The sequence below is a fragment of the Lemur catta genome, chromosome 17 (genome assembly GCF_020740605.2).
Source record: "Lemur catta isolate mLemCat1 chromosome 17, mLemCat1.pri, whole genome shotgun sequence".
NCBI lineage: Eukaryota > Metazoa > Chordata > Mammalia > Primates > Lemuridae > Lemur > Lemur catta.
The window spans coordinates 19,949,494-19,971,354 of NC_059144.1; the positions used below are offsets into that span (position 1 = coordinate 19,949,494).

Here is a 21,861-nt window from a genome sequence, read left to right on the forward strand (position 1 = left end):
AGACGAGAGCAAGTCTCTGAACCTCTGTGTGCCTCGGTTTCCTCTTCTATAAAATGGTTGTAGCATCTTCTGCCCGATGGTTGCTGCCTTGTGTCATTTCCACTGCACCTGGCACAGTTGAACATTCAACATGCTAACATCACTCTTGTCTCCACTGAACAGAGGAATGAGGACTTTGGCTCAGGGTCACTGGACACCTGGCATTCAGTGTCCACTCCGCACGACGTCTCTGGGTGCCCCAGGCAGCCAGCCCAGCATGGCCTGTCCCCTAAGGAGAGGGAAGGAAGCCAGGTGTGGGAGGCAACGAAGCTGGGGGCCCCACACGGCTGCGGGCTGGACTTAGGCCTGTCCTCCAAGGAGGCTGGGCTTGGTCAGGGCTGGTGTCAGCCCCCCAGGGGCCCAGAAAGGGACCTGCAGCAAAGGAGGAAGTGTAGCAGGCCCGGGGCCACTGTCCTGGTGCTCAAGTGGACAACAGGAAATTGATGCAGGCTGGCTGGTTTGACAGGGGGTGAAAGTGTCTCACCTCCAGGGAAAAACCTTACAGAAGGTCAAGGTCCCCATCAGAACCAGGCTCAGGTTCTTCTAAGTAAACTAGGGAGCTGGATGGTGGACTGGAGGCAGAGCCTAGCCCTCTGGCGGAGCCGTCATGTTGCAGGTATACAGGAGTCTCGGTCCACTCCAGGCATCTCATAGCCGAGGTCTAAGACAGCGAGCTCAAGTTCACCCGCTGCAGTGGGCAGGGGTCTGGCCCTCCTCCATGTCCTGCCCTGGTCAGAACCAGCTCACATACCAGCTGGGCTTTGGCCTGCAGCTGTGCAGAACTGAAACAGGCAGGAGCCAACATCCCATGGTAGCTCTGGCTATTCCCATTTTACACAGCAGAAGGGTGAGACTCAGAGAGGTTGAGTGATTTGCCCCAAAGTCACACAGCAGATGAGTAGAACTGAGGCTGCAATCCAGGCCCAACTTCTTCTGAGCCACATGTCTCTCCCCTCGTGCTGTTTGCATGTCTATTCATGGTGGAGGGCAGCGAAGGGGAGCGTGAGAGACCAAAGAGGGCCGAGGGAAAAGGGGAAAACTAGGGGAGACTGGCATAGGCCCAGAGGAGAACATGGGTACCCCCAGTGGGAGGAAGGGCACGAGCAAGAGCGTGGGTGGGAGGCAAGTCGGCACGGAAGACCCCGGATGCCACTTCAGGGAATATGGACCGTGAGCCAAGGGAAGCCGGCACGCAAAGTAAAACTTCTTCCCCCTCACTCAAAACCTAGGCAAAGCCTGCCAACCAGGAGGACCAGCCCATCGTAGATGCACAGAAAACTGGTGGCTGCTAGGACAGACTCTGTTGTGTTCAGCAAACCCTGTTTCCTTATCTTCCTGGACACAAAGCTAGAAGATGTGTCCCAGTCACCCTTGCAAAGGTGTGACCACAGTCTGGGGCCTGGGGAGTGGAATGTGGGCAGAAGTGACCCATGCCACTTGCAGGTGTGGCCTGCAGATCCCTGCCCTGCAATCCTCCCCTCCAGCCTGAAGGGAGGGGACTCTGAACGTCCAGAGCTATACTGCCCACTACGGTGACGACAAGCCACATGCGGCCATGACACTTGCAATGTGGCCAATCAGAATCAACATACGGTGCATCAACATACACCAGAGTCTAAAGACTTATACAAAACAAAACCAGAATGCAAAATCTCTCATTAATAGCTTTTATGTGGATTGCATGTTGAAATAATACTTTGGGTATATTATTAAAATTAACTTCACCTGTTTATTTTTACCTTTTTAAATGTGAGTATTAGTGCATTTAAAAATTATGTATGTGGCTTGCATTCTATTCCTGTTGGACAGCTCTGATCCAGAGGGAAGAGCCGTAGAATGGAAGGAGCCTAGGTGTGCCGTCACCATGCAGAGGACTGCTGCCCAGGGGGACCTTCGTGAGTGGTGCAACCACCACCACAATCAATTTCAGAACATTTCATCAGCCCCCACAGAAACCCCACCCCCCACATTTGCAGTCACTCCCCGTCCCCCAGGCCCCCCCCCCTCCAGCCCAAGGTAACCATAAATACCCTTGCTAGATGGCTAAGTGAGCAACAGAAATGCTGTCATAGCAGTTAGCCTCCTGTGGTAGATTACAGATGGCCACAGATTGTGACTATCAAACTCCCGCCATCAGAAGGTGAGGTCTTTGTCCCTTCCCTATAAGTCCTGGTGGGCTTTGTGACTGTTCCAGGTCTCAAGAGCTTGGCAACTTCCTGTATTTTTTTTTTATTTTTATTTTTTATTTTTTTGAGACAGAGTCTTGCTCTGTTGCCCAGACTGGAGTGTAGTAGCATCATCATAGCTCACAGCAACCTCAAACTCCTGGGCTGAAGCGATCCTCCTGCCTCAGCCTCCCGAATAGCTGGGACTACAGGCATGCATCACAATTCCCGGCTAATTTTTCTGTTTTTAGTAGAGGTGGGATCTCGCTCTTGCTCAGGCTGGTTTTGAACTTTTGGGCTCAAGCGATCCTCCCGCCTCGTTTTCCAAGAGTGCTAGGATTACAGGTATGAACCACTGTGCCTGGTCACATGGCAGCTTCCTGGATCCTGAAACACTTGCTCTTGGAGCGTGGAGCCAACATATAAGAAGTCTGACTATGCCAAGGTCACTGTGCTGGAAAAGACACATGGAGAGGCCCTGGGACCATAAGGATGACTGTTTAAGTCTGAGACCCCAGACGTTATGGAGCAGAGATGAAGATTCCCTGCTGTGCTGCACCTGAACTCCTGACCCATGACAGAGAATGATAAAATGGTCGTGGTTTTAACCCAGTACATTTTGGAGTGGTTCTTTATGTGACAATAGAGAAACAGAGACCTCCCTAGTGACACAGCTTCCCTCCACATCCTGACTTGCTTCAAGTCCCTGGACACCTCTCTGGGTAGCATCAGGGATTAGGAAACAAGCCCACTGCCCTCTCCACAGTTCTGTGGATCGGAACCCTCTCCCTCTCCTCCAATCTCATGGCACGAAGAGGGTGTCAGCCACTGGGCCCATTCATTCATTTACCCAGTAAGTCAGGTTTGGTCCTTCCCTCTGCCTCCTTTCCTTTCTCCTCCACTACAAAGTTTTCAAAGACCAGGATTCCACCCCCGCAAAAGGACACATCCAGAGTTCTGCCAGGATCTGGAGACACCATCACGCTTTCCATCAGCAGGGAATCTGCCCTCCGTGCAGCCAGGCCTCGGGAACACCCTCCTAGCTCTCTGAGGCCTTTATGTCCCCCCTGCCCTTGGAGAGTTCCTACCGGCTTCTCCAGCACTGCAGGGAGCCACGGGGGCATCGGAGAAGCCAGCCTCTCACCTGACAACAGAAACTAAATTGTGCCCCCCACCAAAATACACATGTTGAAGCCTTACCCCCAGTGTGATAGTATCTGGAGATGGGGGCCTTTGGGAGATAATTAGGTTTAGATGAGGTCATGAGGGTGGGGCCCCCATGACGGGATTAGTGCCCTTATAAGAAGAGACACAAGAGCTCTCTCTGCCCACCCCCACCATATGAGGACACAGCGAGAAGGTGGCAAGCCAGGAGGAAAGCCCTCATCAGAAACCAGCCGTTCTGGTGCCTTGATCTTGGACTTCTGGCTTCCACAACTGTCAGGAAATACATTTCTATTGTTTAAGCCACCCAGTCTATGGTATTTGGGTATAGCAGCCCAAGCTGACTAAGACAGCACCCCAGTGCCCACCCGAGGTCCCCAAACCATGTCCACCAAGAAAGACTGATGGGCTCAAGCCACCAGAGGGATTTTGGCCCCCATGAGCTGTGCCCTGAGAGACACTGGGTCAATGCAATGATCAGTCACTGAGTGCCATGAGTCAGAAGCTGTTTATTAGACCGAGCACACCAAGACCAGAATATACTTGCCAAAAATGGAGCTTTAAGAAATCTACAGAGTTGTGTGGGCTTTAAGAATATATTTTCAGCTGCAGAGACAAAGATGGTGATATTTGACACGTCCCCAAACCTACCTTCCCATCTATCTATGTAACATCCAACCCCCTGCCATTAATTAGTGCTTAACCTTAAGCTTCTTTTAGTGAAAAACAATTTTACCAATCGAGAACCTCCTGGAGTAGATGGCTCATCTGGGAGCCAGCAGCTTATTAAATAAGGTGCCACGTCACCAGTGACAACGTGACTGCATTTTTGCTTTCATGAAATAAGGAGTATCGTCAGGCTCTCCAGGACCCAAATGGAGATCTTTTTTGAATTAAAAAAAAAAAAATTCTAAAGTCTGGAATTACTGCCATACACTGTTTTCCAAGCACCTAGTGTCAGGGATGCTTTTGAAAATGTCAGCTGGGTGTGATCCTTGACATGGCAGGTGTCCCACGACACACTGGAAAGTGTGGCTGTCAGACAGAAGAGAGGAGAAACTTCCCCAAACCAGGAGGCTTCCATTTCTACATCTCAGCCTATGCAGAGGATGGAAATTCACCACGGACTATAAATGTCTCGGTGCAAATGAGGTCTGATTGCCAGTGGTGGGTGCACCCTGGGGAAGCCTGATTCTACACTGTGACGTTATCTGGCAGACCTCACTGGGGACGGGTTTGGAACAGGGTGGCCAGGCGGCTGTACCCACTGCAGGTGGAGGGCCAGGAGCACCTGGTCTCAACCACGATGCTCTACCTAAGCCTTCACGCAGCCCAGACCTCGCTAAGTTTAGCTGTTACACGGTGAGTGGGCTTTTGGAGAAGGAAAACTGCTCCACACAGGTGCAACCATCACGTGGCCTAAAGCATAGAGCACAGATTCTGAGGTCGGATAGTCCTGGCTCTGCCTCTGACCTGGACAAGTTACTAGAATTTTCTAAGCCACAGTTTATCCACCTATAAAACAGGGTTACTAATGGTCCTTATTTCCGAGAATTGTTGAGAGGACGGAACAAGCTGATGCATGGAAAGACTTTAGCACAATACCTGGCACTTAAGCTGTCAGATAAAAACTGGTAGAGAGGATGATGAAGGTGATGGTGGGCAGTGGGGATTCAGGTGTGGGTTGTGCCAGGTCCTCTGGCTGGTAACCTCACCCAACATTTGAGGGGCTGAAAGAAGAGAGAGCCCCTCCTTCAAGGGAAGAAGTTTAGCCAGCCACACCATGCATGCCCACCACCGCCACAAGCTCTGCTAAGCTTCACCCCACTAGTCTACAACAGCTCAGCTTGCAGCTAACCAGTCCAGACTCAGCCTGAGTTTATTTCGCACCAACAAGACCTACTGGAGCAGGGCAGAATGGCCTCTACCCCCCTGGCTGGGGCTGTCTTGTTCCACTGCAGTAACTCCCACTTTGTGCCCAGCCTTCATTATCCAGTTACTCTCCCATTCTCCAGGTACTCCCTCCCCAGCTACTTTCCATTACCTTACCTGCTCCTTCATGATCCAACTCCCTGTCACCCACCCAGAAAATCACTCATTACTCAGCTGCTCTATCACCCTCAGCTTCTTCTTGTATCCGGAGTTACCTTCTAATTTAACATCAGTTTGGTACAATCAAGTGAATCCTGGCTTTAGTGAGGGCAAATCTGTTTTCGTCTCTCTCTATGTATATGTATGTATGTCTCTCTCTGTAGGAAGCTGTCTCTTCCTGAACCAAGCAGCTCATGTTCAGAGATGGGATGTCCTGCCCATTATCTTTGAGGCCTATAGGCTGGGCTGTAGGGATTGGGAAGGCAGAGTCCACTTGGTCCACACCATGGCACACTGCCAGGCAGAGCCAGGAGTCTCAGCCACAGTGGGAAGGCCCCAGAGGGTGGGTGGCATGGTCCTGTTGCAGCTGTCCTGGTTGCAGGTGTCATACTCAGGCAGGAGGCTCCTCCCCTTCACCAAGGCCCTGCCCTAACCAGCCCTGCAGTTCAAGATGTTTTCTCCTGAAAACTAGGAGAGCTTCATTATGGATCTGATTAAATCATAAGGAATCTCATCTCAAGCCTGCCAGAAAACAAGTTATTTTCAGCATTCGTGGGCAGCAAATGGAGAAGAAAGTCATGAGCCGGAAGGAATGACTCTGTAGAAACTGAGCCCGTTCAGGGGAAGGTTGGCCACCATGTCTCCTTGACAAAATGTTAGGTGCCAAGTAACTTGGGAGAAATTTTGTGATATATTCGAGATTGTCTTTTTTTTTTTTTAATGACAAGGGTACAGATCACATTAACTCTAAAAGGTTAAAGAAAGCAATTTACAGATGCTAAGTAGGGTCCCTCCAAAGAGCTTCTGTAATTAAGATGGGTTTCAGACATTCAGATGGCTCGAGTTGATCAAAATGGATATGCATGGCTGCCTTAAGAGGTGACACACAGGAATCAGGAAGTCTCAGGCACTGTGAGGTCTGTGGTCTCCCTCAGAAGTTTTTCAGGGGTCCTTTTGTTTCAGGGACTCTGAAGGGGTTTTCTAAGGCAGCAGGCTGTAAGTCATACATTATGTGGGATGGCCAAAACCTTTCATTTCCCACTGGCTTACACTTTAAAAACAAACAAACAAACAAACAACAACAACAACAAAAAAAAAAAAACAACCTGCCAACTCATTCATACTAAAGTGTAAATGACTACAATAAGAACACTTTGATGTGAATGACTGATAGAAGGCTGACACTGAGTAAATAGAGATCGAGAAAATCAGGGTAGGCAATAGGGTTAAGCAGAAGAATTAGAAAGAAAAAGGAAATATTAATCTTGCTTCTGGCCTATGGTAACTGAGGCTACTGGCAAATGCTACTACTAGCTACATTCACTAGGTTCACAGTCTGTCCTTTGCTTCTATGAATCTTCACCACCGCCGACACTACATACACACAGTTTCACTCTCTCCACTTTACAGATGAGGAATCCAAGTCCAAAAGAGATTAAGTGACTTGCCAAGGTCACAAAATGGAGATGAAAATTTAGTTTTGTCTGACTCCATGTTCTTAAACTCCCAGGTCCGCCACCTCCCTGCAAAGCTCCCCAATCTTTCCACCCAGGGCCCCTTTTATTTCATTTCCCCTATGCCATCGTGTTTTGAAAGATTTCATTACTGAGCACGCTGCATTTGTGAACTAATAATTTGTTCCATCTGGCGGATGATTATTTTTCTATTCCTGTTTCTGTTTCAACATTGATCCAGACTTTAACCCCAATTATTGAGGGTTCAACATAATGTTATGAAATCACACAAATCACTGCCATGGCTATGCAGCTAATAGGCAATAAAATTAAATAAGCACCATTCCCCAGCGCTGAATTCTGACTGCCATATGGTTTTAGAGTCAATGCCAATCATATAATTGGCATTCTCAACCCAGCATCCGGGGTTCCCAGATAGAGGGCTCTGGTAATAGTGTTTGGTCCACTCTGTACATCCCAGACATTCCAGGGACATCGACAGCCAATCATAGTGTGTGAGCAACATGATATGCCCAGGGTTATCACACTGCATTGCTAGAATTCTGGTCTAAAGAATGGCAAAGTCTAGAACAATAATGGACCCCAATGAATCATGCCTTTTGGTGCCTGTGCACTTGTATAGACTCTTCCCACATTGACCATGAGCTTGGCCATGTGGCCCATTTTGGACAATGAGACATCAGCAAACGAGATGCAGGCAAAGGCTTGACAAATACTTGTGCATTGAAGCTTACCTTCTTGGAACCCTGAGTCCACCATGCTGGTGAAGGACACGTGGAGAGGGAAGCCAAGTCCTCCCAGCTGAGTGCAGACACTGGCTGACCCAACAGCTAACTGCAGAAGTGCCCAGTCAAGCCAAAGAATCATTGAGAAATAAGAAGTTGTTACCTTAAGCCACTAACATGTTTCAAGGTCAATCTGGCAATAGGTTTAACAACAAGCCACTGATACTGCATAGTTCTAGAAACTGACCCACCTGAAGGACTGCCATTACTACCTTCGGGTACCCAGGGAATTTGGGGTCCTTAGGCCAAAAAGCCCATGTCCTAGAGTTTTTCTTGAAGGAGTGAAAACCCTGACTCTTTGATCAAGATTTGAATCTCATTTTGCTTTTCAAGTGTATTAAATAAATGACAAAGCAAGATTTCCCTCTCCCCTACTCATCGGTTTCATGCGTCTCCTTTCTTAATCTCCACCTCGCTCTGGATGCCACTCCTCAGCCTAACACCTTAGACACAGGACGGGGGCAGTGGGACCAGCTCTGTCTGTTGGTACTAACATGCGATGGAGGTGCTTGGACAAGGCAACGCTCTGGAAAGATTTTGCAACATTCTTCTGTTTTTCAAAATCCAGCCTTCCTCCACATGACGCTTTGGCTTTGGTGATTATTGAGATAAGAGCTTGAGGTTTATGCATTTACAGAGCCTCTGAGTTTCTTCCACAGAAATACTGACCATTTTCTCATTCGGGTAGAAAGGAAATGATGACCCGAGGGAGCCAAGTGAGAATAAATCATGCCACAAATACCTCGTCCATCTCCTCAACAGGTTCACTAGACTGAGAAATTTGAAAGATAGGAACTGTCCTCCAGACTCCACTGAGCACTTGACAAGTCTTTGAGATATTTCCTTATTAATACCCTGGGGGAATGCCGGTTGAGTGGCATGGTGGTTTGAGTTTGGTGAGGTTCCAAGAGAGGTGCAATTGGCTGAATGCTCCCAGGACTCCAGGGATAGCATCAGCATGGTGACTGGCCATGGTTGACCAGCCGAACGAAAGTGGTTGCTTCTCCCAAGGGTAGCCTCATACTACCCAAGCTTATGAGGCCGCTGCATAAAACCACAATGCCAGCATCACTGGGGCACAAGAATTGCCCTGCACGCTATAAATTCATTTAAGCATGGTCAGCTCCTTGTGTGCTCGTAAGCAGACCTGGCTGGGGTGCCGAATTCAAATCAGAAGATTGTAAGGAGGTACATAATCATCATGTTTAATGGTATTTTGCCAAGATGCGTTGAAGTCTCCTTTTTCCATAATCAGATTGTCCTTGGCAACAGGATGGTAATCTTCAAACTTGTTGATCACACTGTCCTCTCTCCTGGATAATGTTTAAATAGCATTGCTCATAAATGATATCCTAGCCTCTGTTTTCCTAGGCATCTGTTCTTGACAAGGCCCTCTTGGTAACACTACCCATTGTTAAGCAAGTTAATACTGTGCTCTCTTTAAGGTGACTTCGTTAGACTCTGAGCTCCAGGATGGCCTGTCCCAGTCTGTCTTGTTCACTACTGAACCACCACTGCCAGCCTGATGATGCCCAGACTGCGTTCCATGAATGTCTATGCATGAATCTGTACTGTGACCCTTCACATTTTGTTAAAGTTTTAACCCTCAGAGAGAAATCCTCCATCAAGATTTTGCAGAAAAGGAAGGCTCTTTTTTTTTAATGGTAGAGACTCTTGCTATTGTCTTCACATACCAACTACAAATAACAGTACACAACTATTCCCAATGGGTAATGAGTGACACTTTGATGCCTTAATGTGGAGAGGGTCTCTAGGGGTGTGTCCCCAGGCTCTGTCTTTGCCCATAACCTATTCAACATTTTTATTAGGGATTTGGATAGTGGTCTAGGACTATGTTTCCAACTCAGCAGCCTCTAGCCTAGCCACAGTTGACCACTTAAATTATTTCAAATTAAATAAAGTCAAAACCTCAGTTCTTCAGTCCCAGCCACACTTTAAGTGCTCAATAGCCACACAGGGCTAGCAGCTACCATATTGAACAGCACAACTCCATCAGTGGAAAAGAGTTCTGGTCTCGAAGGCAAATCCTCGTTGCATTTATGAATGACACAGAGTAGAAATTTCTGCTCAATATTTCATTTGAGTTGGATATATTTAATTATGACCTGGCCAGCACCCATTTTCCCTCCTACTGGAAACAGCATCTCAATTTGTCTTGGGGTAGGTACAACATATCCCTGAATGTCAGTCCATGTGTTTGGGGAGAAGCTGACTCCAGGGGTGGGCATATGGCTCAGACCAGACCAGTCATGGCATTGCTGCCCTGATCTCCCCACTGTGACTGACTCAGAAGTAAGTAAATGGCCAATCTTAGCCAACAGGATTCCATTCTGGGACTTCTTGAGCCTGGGACACTGCTGGGAAGAGAAATTATTCCTACTGAGACTGCTAAAAGGATAAGATATATATTTCAAGCTACTGACAGTCATCTATTCAGAGATATTTTTTCGTAGTCCCCTGTACTCACATGTGCCTGAAGCTGTGATATCACTGAACTTTTCAACTATTTATTACATGAACCCTGTTTTGCTTAAGTTACTTTGAGTTTCTGTCACTGGTGACACAAAAGTCCAAATTTGGCATTCAAGGATCCACAGTTATCTGGCCAAGTAGAATAATGGGCTCAAAACCCAACAAGATAAATTTAGAGCCTTAACCTCAATGTTAAAAATCAAGTGTGTGTCCAGGAAGGCTTCTGGGGTATTGACGATGCTCTGTTTCTTGATCTGAGTGCTGGTGACGTGGGTATGCTCAGCATATGAAAATGCAACCAGTTTTGCCCTTTTCTGTATGACAAATATACTTCAACAAATAGTTTTTTTAAAAAATCAGGATGAGAAAAATGTAGCTTCACTAATGGGAAAATGAGTCGAGGGTTTTATTTTCTTATAAGTTCAATATGAGTCAACAGTAGCTACCCAAAAAGTCAATGGAAACTTGGGGCATATTAACAGACAAATTCAACCAGAATGAGGAAGATGACAGTTCCATTCACTCTAAGGTGAGCCAGATCAGACTTTGGGAAGGATATAGACAAAGTAGAGCATGTTCACAAATCTTAAAAGCACACATCATGAAAGAATAGTAAAAGTAATGGGAGTAGTTAGCCTGGAGAGAAGAGATGATAGGATAGGATTTGGATAGGACTAGTATCCTCAGGTTCACTGAAACACTGGAATGAACAGACAACCTTATGGTCTGCAAATAATGTTCTTTTATACAGAGAAAATCCCAAGAGAACCCTCTGAAAAACCAAGACTAAGGTGAGTTCAGTAAAGAGGCTTGATATAACATTAATATACAAAAATCAAAAGCCCTCCTTCAGAGATATAAATAAGACCTATATGGAAAAAAAAAAACCTACTGCTTTCGTAAAGGACATGCAAGAATACTTGTCCAGTAGAGACATGTACCCTTTGCCTGCTAAGAAAAACTCAGCATGATAATGATATCAGTTTGGTCCAAATTAATTTACTGTTTTTTATAATCCTAATCAATTTTGGAGGAATCTATTTTTGAGGTCTGGAGGGGAAATTTGACCAAATAATTCTAAATATTACGTGAACAGCTGACAATTACCAAAAACATTTTGAAAAAAATGAGGAACAATTTGTTTTATCTATATTAAGCCACAATATAAAGCTACGAGGATTAAACCAGTGTGTAACTTGCACCAAAACAGATTGCTGGAACAGAATAAACAGCTTGGAAAGTTATCCTTCTTTACAGATGAGGCTCTAGCGTACGAGGGTGGCATCACAAACTTGTGAGGAAGGAAAGGATGCTGGGACAATTGATAAATCTTTGGAAACAAAATATAGACAGATTTCCATTTACTACTTTATACAAAAATGAATTCCAGAAAGATGACATATTTATTTAAATAAAGCCACCAAAATCTAGAAGAAAATATAGATCAATCTAGATCGTTAGATGAGGAAACACTTTAGAGCAAGAGTCAGCAAACTTTTTCTATAAAGGCCCAGAGAGTAAATGTTTTCATCTTTGCAGGCCATATGGTCTCTGTTGCAGCAACTCAACTCTGCCATTGTAGTGTGAAAGCAGCCATAGATGGTGTGTAAATGAGTGGGCATGGCTGTGTTCCAGTGAAACTTTATTTACAAAAACAAACAGTGGGAAGATTTGGCCTTCCAGCCATAGTCTTCTGACCCCTGCTTTAAAGGGATAACAATAAAGAGCAATGAATGTAACGAAAAAAAAAAAAAAAAGAAAAGAAAAGCACCCATCCTTAGGTTTGAGTACATAAAAAATAAGAACTCCAAGGCATTTTTTAAAAACCTACTGTAAACAAAATGTTAAAGCAAACATATACATATACACACACTGCAGAAAATATTCATATATGAACCATACATGATGACAAAGGGTCGGCATCTCTCCCTCCAATGTCATTCTTTCCTGTTCTCTTCTCCCTCTCTCTCCTCTCAAACACGCAAATACACACATACACAATCATTGAAATCAATAAGAAAAAGAAACACACTAGTAGAAAAAATGGACCCAAAACACTAGACAAATCAAAGAAAGAGAGGGATGAATGACGAGTAAGCTAATGAAATAGGTACTCATCCTTAAATGTCTCCATTTTATGCAAATTAAGACACCAGGGCTGTTTTCCATATATCAAGTATATCCACAAAGGTGTGTTTTCAGTGCCATGGTCCAGTGTTGACGGGGAAGGCAGTGGTGAGGCAAGCCTGGCACCCACTGGTGAGGCAACCTTCCTGGTGACCAAATGAGTGGTTTATATTGAAACCCAGTAGACATTTAGATGTTTATATCCTTGAATCCAATGAACCTCTAGGAATCTACCTAAGGAAATAATCAAAGCTGTGGCCAAATACTTTTATACACCAATACTCAACACAGCATAACTTATAGCAGCAAAAATTGGGAATGACTTTAAAATAAAATAATAGGGGAATCGTTGCACAAATTAGGAAACATCCAGACAGGATATATGAATGAGGTTGTCATTAAAAATCTCTTTTTCCAAAGATTGTATGAAGACAACATAAAATAGTCAACCTCACAACAGCATTTGACTTAGCAGACAGTCCTTCCTTCTAGAAGCACCTTCCTCCCTCTGCTCCCGAGATGCCACATTAGTCCTACTTTTCTTTCTACCTTCCTGGCAGATCATTCTTGATCTCCTTTGTTCTCTTCTTCTTCTAGGCTCAACACATAGCTATTGAGGTGCCCCAGGGCTTCCTCTTGGGGTCCTTTCTTTGCTCTATTCTTGCTTCCTACAAGATCTCCTACAGCCCCCTGGCTTTGAAAAGATTGCATTTGTATGCCAGTGGCTCCCAAAGTGCTGTATCCATCCCCGAGCACCAGACTCGCACATTCATGGACCTGCTCAAGGCTCCACTTGGGTGTTCAAAGTGCACGTCAACTCGGACAGTCCCACAGAACTCTTGATTCTCTCCAAATCCCTACCTCCCCTCTACTCTGATCTTCCCAGTCTCAAAATATGGCACTATTGGCATGCACCCAGGTGCTCAAGCCAAAAACCCGGGAGTCATCCTTGAGACCCTCCTTTCCTTGCCTGGCACACAAGCCCTGTCGGCTCCACCTTCCCTGTTCTGCATCTGCACAGCCAGTGACTGCTTCCTATGAGCACCCTGCCCCCGACACACCTCGAGGAGAACAGGCTCCTACAGTATATTCTCCACCCAGCAGCCAGGAAAACCTACATCTCATTCAAAATCTGTATCTCATCCTATGACGTCCCTTTCAAAACCACCAGTGGCTTTTCATCACAATCAAATTAAATGCACACGTCCTACCCCAGTTTCGACCCTGACCCACCTCTCCCCCAGCACTCTTCTACCTGCCATCTGTTTTTTGTCCTCAAAACAAGTTCAGGCTGTGCACGGTGGCTCACGTCTGTAATCCTAGCACTCTGGGAGGCTGAGGCAGGAGGATTGCTTGAGCTCAGGAGTTCAAGACCAGCCTCAGCAAGAGTAAGACCCCATCTATATAAAAAACAGAAAAATTAGCTGGGTGCTGTGGCATGCTCCTGTAGTCCCTACTACTCAGGAGGCTGAGGCAGGAGGATGACTTGAGCCCAGGAGTTTGAGACCAGCTTGAGCAAGAGCAAGACCCCATCTCTACAAAAAACACAAAAATTAGCTGGGTGCTGTGGCATGCTCCTGTAGTCCCAGCTACTCAGGAGGCTGAGGTAGGAGGATGGCTTGAGCCTAGGAGTTTGAGGTTGCTGTGAGCTATGATGACACCATGGCACTCTAGCCCAGGCAACAGAGCAGACTCTGTCTCAAAAAACAAAATCAAACAAACAAACAAAACAGCCACCATGCTCGTTCCCATGGCAGGCCTTTTGTATCCCTCCTCCAGACGCCCCCACAGTCAGGGCTCAGCCCAAAGCACCTCCTCAGAGCCGCTCTCCCAGACACCCTGGCTCACACAGTAGCCTCCCTCCTTCATCCTTTATTTATAACATTACTTTGTTTAGGTTCTTCAAAGCGCATAGCAGACGCCTAATTTTGCTGAAAGCACAAGTGAATGTTAGCATAAAAGTTGTTTTTTAAATATACACAAACTCACTCTGTGCTTGTGTGTTGATCCAGGGGGTTGAAGACAACTGGGCAGCCGCCCTACCTATCCCTCCAGATCCCCCCTTCTCCCAGCCTGGGGAAGCCGCCCCACTTGGACGACCTCAAAGGCGTCCTCGCATTCTGCTTTCCGGTTAGGTTTGGTAACGGGAAGCCAGGCATGGTGGCGCGTGCCTGTAGTCCCAGCTACTCGGGAGGCTGAGGCAGTAGGATCACTTAAGCCCAGGAGTTTGAGGTTGCTGTGAGCTAGGCTGATGCCACGGCACTCACTCTAGCCCGGGCAACAAAGTGAGACTCTGTCTCAAAAAAAAAAAAAAAAAAATTGTTCTTGATGAAGCAGTGAAATGTACTAATTTTTTTAAATCTCAATCCTTGAGTACACGTCCTTTTACTATTCTGTGTGGCAAGATGAGAAGTGTACAACAAGTGCAATCATTGTCTCAATCTGCATTCCTTGAGCCATTGTTTAAGTTGTGCACTAAGCTAGCCCCTTCTCTCAAGGGGTACAATTTTTACTTAAAAGATGAATAACAACCAATGGTTATTCAGACTGGAGTATTTAGCAGACATTTTTTTCTAAAATGAACAAAAGGGGTCTTCTCATAACTGACAGTGTGTGTTCCAAATGGTAGAATTTGAATTTTCAGCAAAAATTAGAATTTTAGGAAACTGGTATAGCCACCATGAGCTTACAGTTTCCAGTACTTGAAGAATTTTCTGGCGAGATTGATGTTGAAACTATAAATATTTTTATACTGTATAATGAAATGTGTCCACATTTGGAAGATCTGCGTAACTCAGTGAACCACTATTTTCTAACAGACCGATACATGATGTTTTAAAAAGGACACATGGGTAAAACGGACACTCAAAATGCAAGCCACACTGATGGATTTTAATGTAACAGAGTAAGAGAAGTTAAAAATTGATATGCTTTCAAATTCCACGTGACAATTAATCTTTAAGAAGCTACCACTTGTTGAGTTTAAATGTAGTATCAAAGAATACCCACAATTATCTGAAAAAGCAATTAAAATATTTCCTTCCTTTTCTAACTATATATCTCTGTGAGGTAAGATTTTCTCTCCTTACTTCAACCAAAATAACACACCACAACAGATTGAATGCAGCAGATAAGAGAAACCAACTGTCTTCTATTAAGCCAGACCTTTAAAAGATTTGCAAAAGTATAAAACGAAGCTACTCTCCTTGTTATTTTTCTTTTTGTTTTGAAAAATATCATAGTTTTTCATAAACATATTTATGTTAACGTGTGGTGGTTTTAAAACACGTCCACAAATTCTTCTGTCTTCAAGAGCTGGAGCTAAATTCCCCTCCCTCTGAGTGTGGGCTGGACTTAGGTGAGTCATTTCTTATGAATAGAATATGGTGGCAGTGATGGTATGTGATTTCCAATGCCAGGTCATAAAGGCACTGTGGCTTCCTCTTGTGTCTTGGCTCACTCACTCCGGCTGTCCTACAGACAGTGTCACATGGCAAGGAGCTGAGGCCACCCGCCAAGAGCCACGTGAGTGAGACACAGTGGGAGTGGGTCATCCAGCCTCAGGTAGACCTTGAAATGACCACAACGTCATAAGAGGTTCTGAGCTGGAAGCACCTAGCTAAGCCGAGCCCTGGATGCCTGAGCTGCAGATGTTGTGTGAGACAATAAATATTTATTGTTTTAAGCTGCTAAATTTTGAGCTCATCTGCTATGCAGCAATAGATAATAGAAAGTACCACAGATAATGGGTTTCTTGTTCTGATTTAATGAACGAATAAATATTTAATTCCTCAGTTTTCATTTCTAATATAGTAAATAGGGATTGATAAAACCCAGTTAAACCAAAGATCTTAGGAGATCTCAGTTATTAAGAATATAAAAGGTTATGTAATATGCTAAATTATTTTTGAAAAGGAAAAAAAGTATAAAAGGACTCAGATCAAAAAAGTGTAAGGACCACTGCCCTAAACCCTTTGCAAACCCTTCATTTTCTGTTTTTCTCCACTTCAAAAATTTTCTAGAGCAAGGATGCATTATTTTTATAATGTTTTCTCTCTCCCTCTCCCCTCCGTCTCCGTATTTTTATCATTAAAAGAAGAGAAACTTCCATTTTAAACATCACCAAAAGCGAAAGTCAGAGCTGTTTCCTGGAGCCGAGCCAACGGTTTAGGAAGTGGCATCCGGAGCCCAGGTGTCCCCCAGTGCGTCTGGGGGTGGGGGCCATTGGGGGGGGTGAGTGGACAAGGTTCCAGCACCCCCCAGCCTGACCTCAGTCCGAATGGCTTCTTCATCTGCTTTACATATGGGGTTCCTGCATATTTCATTTAAAGAAAAGTTTCCACTGCTTAAGAAAAAGTTTGAAAACTTCTACAGTGAGAATAACAGTTAAATTTAATAAGAGTTAAATTTAGAGTACAGAAGAATCAAACTTTTTTTTTAATGAGAACAGAGTTTCTGTAAAGAAAACCCTACACATGCTGAAAAAAAAACAAAAGCACCAACAACATACATTTGGTGGGCCGGGCGCAGTGGCTCACGCCTGTAATCCTAACACCCTGGGAGGCCAACGCGGGAGGATCGTTTGAACTCAGTAGTTCGAGACCAACCTGAGCAAGAGTGAGACTCCGTCTCTATTAAAAACAGAAAAATTAGCCAGGCGATGTGGCACGCGCCTGTTAGTCCCAGCTACTTGGGAGGCTGAGGCAGGAGGATCACTTGAGCCCAGGAGTTGGAGGTTGCAGCGAGCTATGAGGCCACTGTACTCTACCCAGCGACAGAGTGAGACTCTATCTAAAAAAAAAATACATATACACATACACACACACTCACACTCACACACACACACACACACACACACACACACACACACACACATTCGGTGGTTTCAAGGGAGGATGAGCTATTGTAGCCCTAGAAGAAGTTACACCAGGGGATAAAGGGCTTTTCTGGGGGCCCCTTAAATAAAGGGCCCAAAAGGCCAGCAGAAACACCAGGATCCATATGGCCAAAAGAAACACAGACCACAAGGGAGTGGTTCTCTTATTTTCTAGGGAAAACCCAAAGCAAGAGGTGCCAGGACTCCCCTGGTGGTTAAAAGCGTTGGGCTTTGTACACAACTGATCTGGATTTGAGTCCTGAGTCTGACACTTAAAACCTGCGAGACCAGTCAGACATGATGGTTCATGCCTGTAAACCCAGCACTTTGGGAGGCCAAGGTGGGAGGATTGTTTGAGGCCAGGAGTTTGAGACCAACCTGGGCAAAACAGTGAGATCCCATCTCTACCAAAAATTAAGAAAATATTAGGCAGGTGGGTGGTTGGCACCTGCAGTCCTAGCTAATCAGGAGGCTGAGCCAGGAGGATCTCTTGAGCCCTGGAGTTCAAGGCTGCAGTGAGCTATGAGTGGGCCACTGCACTCCAGTTTGGATGACAGAGCAAAACTCTGTCTCTTAAAAAATTAAAAAAAAACAAAAACAAAACTTGTGAGACCTTGGGAAGTGACTTAGCCTCCCCGAGCTTCAGATTCCTCATCTGTAAAAAGGGTTTTAGAATAGAACATGGTGCAGCCATTTGGGAAAACAGTTTAGCAGTTTCTCAAAAAGTTAAACATAAATTTACCATATGTCCCAGCAATTCCATTCCTAGGTAACTACCCAAGAGAAATGAAAACATGTGTCCACACAAAGACTTGCACACAAATGTGCTTGGCAGCATTAGTCATCATCATCAAAAATGGAAAGAATCCAAATGTTCAACTGGCAATGGATACACAAAAAGTGGTCAGTCCGTACACTGGAATACAACGTGGCAATGAAAAGGGAGGACGCACTGGTACATGCGACAGCCTGGGTGAACCCTGAGAATAGTATTCTAAAGGAAAGAAGCCAATCACAAAAGTGCATATGTCGTATGACTCCATGTAAATTAAATGTCCAGAAAAGGCAAATATATCCAGAGAGGCAGAAAGTAGATGAGTGGCTGCCGGGAGCCGGGGCTGCAGGTGGAAACTGGGAGTCACTGCAAATGGGCAGGAGGCTTCTTTTTGGGGCTCTGGAAATGTTTTAAAACTAGATTGTGATGGATGCACAACCTTACAAATCTACTGAAAATCATTGAATTGTACACTTAAAATGGGCAAATTGTATGATATGGAAATTAAACCCAAGCTGTTTTTTTAAAAATGGGGTTTGATTTTCTAACCTCAGAGGATTGACTGAGATAACACACGTAAGGCAGGCTGCCTGGCACCAAGTAAGTACCTGATAAATAATGATGATGATGACAATCAAAATATATAATCATAACAGATTAGGTAAATGTAGAAAACAACAATTTATGCCACTTATAAAGTTCTTACCACACCACTTCAATATTTATCAACGCAATTTGACACCCTCCCCCAACCGCTTTATGGGGCAGGTGTATTACCATCCTCATTTTTACAGATGGGGAAACTGAGGCACCAAGAAGTTAAGTGGCTTTCCCCAAATTGAGAAGCTAGGAAATGCTGAGCTGGGGTTTGAATCCTGGAGGAGGAACTGCAGAGAACTTGCAGCCTCAAGGCCACGTGTGGCCCCCCCTAGATCCCCAAGTGGGGCCCCTTGATAGAATCCAAACTTCAGAGAACACATCCCTTTATTTTTGTCCTGTAAAATTTGGATTCGGTCAAAAGGCCACACTCAAGGATCCAGAAGGCTGCACGTCCCCAAGGCTGCAGGTTCCCCACCCTCTTAGCCATGACACTGCAGTGCCTCTCAGTAAACAGCACTATGCCTGGAGTTGCCGCACTAACTATTGCTGGGGTCGGGGTACAGAAAGGCTCCCAGACCGCTCCCCGGAGGAGCTCACGCCAGGCCCAGATCTGAGGAGTTATAGGAGTTGGTCAGGGGAAGAGTGTTCCAGACGGAGGGAACCGCACGTGCACAGGTGTAGAGGTCAGAGCACACAGGCATATGGGGGCAGGTAGGAGGAGCTGGGGCAGTGAGGGTGGGGCTCAGTCATGTCCGAGGGCATGGCCATGAGCCTAAAGGCAGTGCACGGCCAGAGGAGGAAATTCAGTGTGTTCCCAGCCTGCCTTTCTCTGGGAACAAATCACATTCCCCAGGCAGGTGGGGGAGGTTGACTCAGAGGCTGCTGTGAGCTCAGGGGAGCGGGGGAGCTGCCACCCCACGCTCCCACCCCACTGTGAGCTAACACCCCGGCAGCCTCCCGAACACCAGCTCCACCAGCCAGCAGAAGCTGTTCCCAGCGAGCTGGGAGCAGTGGGCTGTCATGCTGTCAGGAGGCTTAGCACAGCCCAGCAAGATCGAGGGCTGACTGATGGCAGCTTCACACCCCCATCCAATCCCAGCCACCTGTGGACCCCAGGGACACCTCTCCCCGGACCCCCACAGCCTGCCACACAGCACAGTGCTCTGGCCCCTCCACCCTCATCTTGCTGTCCCCAGAGGCGGAGGACCAGCCCACGGGGTCTAGCACTTTTCTCATTCAAATTTAATACCTTTTCATCCATCTCTTCCATCTTTCCACATCTGTTCTAGATAAACATTTGCACATGTGCACGAAACATTGTGGCAAAATCAAAACTACTGGAAAAAAACCTACATTAGTAAGGAAGGAGATAAAAAATGTTGGTGAATCCATACTATGAAATACTACACAGCAGTTAAAAAGAATGAAGAAGATCTATTGCACTCTATGTATCTGGCATGAAAATATCTCCAAGATATACCGTTGGATTAAAAAAAAAAAAGGAAATGGCAGAATAACATACCAGGATGTTATCACTCATTTAAATCTTTTTAAAAAAATTTGACTCTATATTTCTCTATAGGTAAGTGAGAAAAATGCCTGGAAGGAAACACATCAAACTAACAACAGTAATGAAAGAACGAAGGGAGGGAGGGGACTTTGTACTTTGTGCACTTCTCTGTTGCTTGCATTTTACAAGAAGAACATGTTAGTGCGTACCTGGGTTCTTAAAAACATTCAAGTCTGTAAAAAAAAAAAATGCACACACACACACACACACATAAAGAAAGAGTGTTAAAATTATCACTGGGTTGGTGCAGGGCTCAGGGTAACCTTTCAAAGAGTGGTCACACCCAGAATCTTGTCTAATTCCTGCTGCACACTCTTGAGGGCAGGCGTTCAAAACCCCATTTTACAGGTTAAAACATTGGACCCAGAGAGGTGAAGCGAACTGCTCAAGGTCACAGGCAGGGCTGCAGGGCACTGGTCCCTGAGATTCCAAGTCCAGTGCTCTTTCTAACCAGTGCACGTGGCAGCCAGCGAGGGGGCAGGGCAGGGGGCTGGGGAGGCACCATCCCCGAGGGGGGATGTTCTGAAGCAGCACATCCTGCTCACAGGAGCCTCTGAAAGCCCCCCAGGGAGGGGGAAATGGGGCTCTGTCAGGGAAAAAGGGAGTGAACGGTGAGGGATGAGAGAAAAGCTGATGAACCGCCGCCCCCGGCAAGAATTAGACATCATGATGAGCCACCCACTGAGTGGGACGGGGCTGCCACGTCACTAGGCAAACCACACGTGGGAAGGAGCTTTGCGGGGCCGTGTCCCCGAGCATGAGATTTCACGCCTCTCTCCTGGGGGCTGCTCACCCCCGGCTCTCTGCGGAGCTGCTCCCAGCAGCGTGGGGCCAGGCATGCTCCTCTGCTGACAACCTGGAGCCCTCTGTGACCAGCGTGGGAGCAGAATCGTGCTTCTCTGATGGTTCTAGAACCTGAAGAGCCAAGTGAATAAAACCCAGCACCCTCTTGTGCCACCACCACTCAGTTCTTCCATTGGCTACTTCAGTGCCAACTGTCTGGAGGGCATGCAGAGGGACCCAGAACACACGGCTGGGCCTCTCCAGGGACAGCCAGGAAGGCTCAGTACATAGGGATGGGCCAGAGGCTGCACAACTAGCAGGCACAACCCACTCAAAACACACCCAGAAAAGAGGCTTAGGTTAAACCGTGGATTCTCCATCCATTCTCACAACGGGAAGCAAACCCACAAAGCCATGAGGACAGTGACAAGAGCTTGAATGCTGGGGGTTCTACTCCTGCTCTGCCACTTTGGTCAAGGTTCTGAACCTTTCTGAGTCTCAGTTTCTCCATCTGTAAAATGGGTGCCATTATACATGGCTCAGACCATGATATTTGGGTCATGGGACACATCATAATAATATAACTAAGTCAAAGATAACAAGTACAGCATAGCCATCAAATCTGGAAACGTAAGATTATATAAATGTGTGTATGTGTTTGTTTATATTTATTTCTTCAGTTACTTTATAGAGCGAAAATGTCCTAGACAACATTATGTATATTTATCTATGTTTTCAGATGTTATGGGCATCCTAGGATAATATAAACATAATGAAATAAAGTATGGTAATAATATAATAAAATATAACATATTAATAACCATTTAGCAGGAGGGACCATGTCCAAGAACTTCACAGGGATTATCTAATTTAATGTTCACAGTAAGCCCTTATTAGCTCCATTTGACAGAGGTAGAA

The 21,861-nt window shown here is 45.8% G+C and overlaps 1 protein-coding gene across 2 annotated transcripts in view; it reads right to left on the reverse strand.

Moving 5' to 3' along the window:
* The window catches only part of PPP1R16B (protein phosphatase 1 regulatory subunit 16B), a 103,609-nt gene that overhangs the window by 53,095 nt on the left and 28,653 nt on the right, over positions 1-21,861 (reverse strand). The window lies entirely within an intron of this gene.